The sequence below is a fragment of the Tursiops truncatus genome, chromosome 5 (assembly GCF_011762595.2).
Source record: "Tursiops truncatus isolate mTurTru1 chromosome 5, mTurTru1.mat.Y, whole genome shotgun sequence".
Classification (NCBI taxonomy): Eukaryota; Metazoa; Chordata; class Mammalia; order Artiodactyla; family Delphinidae; genus Tursiops; species Tursiops truncatus.
This window is the reverse complement of record NC_047038.1, coordinates 131,158,991-131,161,930: the sequence shown is the minus strand read 5'-3', so window position 1 is coordinate 131,161,930 and position 2,940 is coordinate 131,158,991. Positions and strand designations below refer to the sequence as shown.

Sequence of the window (2,940 nt, the reverse complement as noted above, 5' to 3'; positions counted from 1 at the left end):
ACTTCCACAGAATTCTGCTGACTTGCATCCTGGATAGGGCACTACTGTACTACATCTTCCATACTTCAGAAGCTCAAATTATTCTCCTAATAAAGCAGCTCAATTGTAAATATATTAAGTAGGATACTATTCTATTTAGAGTGGTTTTACAGCACCACAGTTTATGTTAATGAACTTGCACACATAGACCCGAATATAGAAAGGAATTTCATGCTCTCACCAGTCTCAATCCCACATTCAAATTTTGATTATGTAGATCACATACTTAATTTTTTTTTTTTTTTTGCGGTACGCAGTCCTCTCACTGTTGTGGCCTCTTCCGTTGCGGAGCACAGGCTCTGGACGCGCAGGCTCAGCGGCCATGGCTCACGGGCCTAGCCGCTCCGCGGCATGTGGGATCTTCCCAGACCGGGGCATGAACCCGTGTCCCCTGCATCAGCAGGCGGACTCTCAACCACCGCGCCACCAGGGAAGCCCAAACATACTTAATTTAACTATTCATTTAATGTAATGGACAGGGCCATTTAATTTGGTATCATATAAGCCAAAGCTTAATGATTCAATCTTTTTTTTTTTTTTTTTTTTTTTTTTTTTGGGGTACGGGGGCCTCTCACTGTTGTGGCCTCTCCCGTCGCGGAGCACAGGCTCCGGACGCGCAGGCTCAGCGGCCATGGCTCACGGGCCCAGCCGCTCTGCGGCATGTGGGATCTTCCCGGACCGGGGCACGAACCCGCGTCCCCTGCATCGGCAGGCGGACTCTCAACCACTGCGCCACCAGGGGAGCCCTGATTCAATCATTTTTGTTTGAACTGGATATACTGTTGTCAACAATGAGTCCCAAAATCATTAAAAATACTTTGAACATATACAGATATAAGTATATTTATAACACACATACAGATATTCCTTTCACAATGGCCTCCCAAATTGTTTAACTCTCTCTCCTCAACAAAGAAACCAAAGCACAAAAATCTAATAGTTTTTCTCTGAATGAACGGAAATTGAATGCGTATTCTGGCTTGGGATCTTGATCTGGGCAATGGTCTCGATATTGACAACTAGAAGGAAGTGTCCCATCATAGTTTACCAGTCAAACATCTTTTTATTTATTTTCAAGAGAACAAATCCACATTTTTATTTATTTACTTTTCAGTAAGTTTAAATCCTTGAAGGTACAGCATCACTTGGGTTCTGTGTCCAATGGCCTTAGCAGGAAGATTACTTTGGAATTTGTCATGAACCACACCACTTTTCCATGAGCATGAGTTATCTTTCCCCAGATTATTCTGGTTTTGTTAGGTTTTCCGCCAGGAGTTACTATGTTGTTCTTTTCTTTGTACACATAGCACGTCTCTTGTCTAGACAGAATTCAGTTTCATCTCGAGCATATACACATTCAATTTTCAGAAGACTTTTGCGCTCCCTCTTGTTCCGTAGACAGAGCTTATAGCCAGAAAAAATGGCCTTGGACCACAGCCTTCCAGACATATTTGTCATTTTAGAAGTCCTGCTCCCAGCAGGCCTCCACAGGCTCTAAGATGGCTAAAAGAGCTACCGCTGAAACATCTTAAAGTGATGCCTAATCATCAAAAAGTAAGTTCAATACACCAGCCTCAAATCAACCTTTTGTTTTGTCTCAATCCTTCATTGGACAAACCAGAAGTATCCAATATTTAAGTGCTTTGGACATAAAAGAGAAATTTCAAACTGAAAAAAAAAGACTGAAGGAGACAAGGATAATTCAAGGAAGAGAAAATTAAAAAAAAAATTAGTACCTCAGACTCACTTAATGACATTGCATACATAGAAAAAGAACAGCACGTTTGTTCAGTGAAAAAGGAAAAATTTCTGAGATTAAAATGATGATTGCAGAAGTTAATATAAATCCAAAGCAAGACTGAAGATAAAAAAAGAAATGCAGTGTACAAGTAGTCAAAATACTTATGCCTGAACATTTCTTGATTGATTAAATTCAAAAGATATATGACCTAGATGGGTGGGATGGGGGTGGTGGGAGGGAGGTCCAAGAGGGAGGGGATACATGTATACATATAGCTGATCCACTTCATTGTACAGCAGAAACTAACACAACATTGTAAAGCAATTTTATTCCAATTTAAAAAAACAAAAAAAAGATATGAGAAATAAAATACACACATGAATGAAATAGTCCACCTTCCAATTCTAGAAATTCTAAAGAAAAAGGATAAAGAAAATGTAGATAAGGAAACTATAAAAGAGATAATATAAAAGCATTTGCTAGAATTGAAAGACCCAAGCCTTCATATTTAAAGGTCTACCCAGAACAGTAACTAAATAAACATACAAACAAGTAACCAAGAGAAGATATATGATTGTGGAATTTCAGAACATCAATAATGAAAAGATTTTAAATCCTTCCAAGGAAGAAATAAAAGAGTTTATTTACAAAAGAACAAAAACCAGACTAATGTAAGACTTCTCACCAACAACAATGAATGCTAAAAATCAGTGTCCTGAGGAAAGATTGTTTTACATTTTTATGGTTTTAAAATGATAAATTAATGTAAAAATAGAAAAAAAAACTTTTTTCAACATGTTAAGATAAGCCTATTTTGCACAAACCATTCCTTAGTAAATTACTTCTGGTTATGAGGAAGTTAACTAAGAAACGTTTGTAATCTAAGAAACAGTGCATCTAATCCAGATAAGCAATGAAGTTTACCCCTCCACACATATATCTATGCAGCAGTCCTGCAGAAACAAAGCCCTCCACGGTGGAGAAGGTAAACAGATGATTGTCCAAAACACAGGTAAAGAATAAATAAAATAGATAAAGTAATTGAGAATTTAGAAAAACTGGACTATATTCTGAAAATAACTGATGGAGTATGGAAAAGGAAAATCCACTTGAAGTAATACTAGAAGGATTCTTTGCGAGGAATAGGGCATTGAACCCAG

General features: G+C 37.9%; 1 pseudogene; it reads right to left on the bottom strand.

The window, feature by feature from the left end:
• Positions 1–1,142: 1,142 nt before the first annotated feature.
• Positions 1,143–1,758, bottom strand: LOC117312344 (large ribosomal subunit protein eL33 pseudogene; annotated as a pseudogene).
• Positions 1,759–2,940: the final 1,182 nt, after the last annotated feature.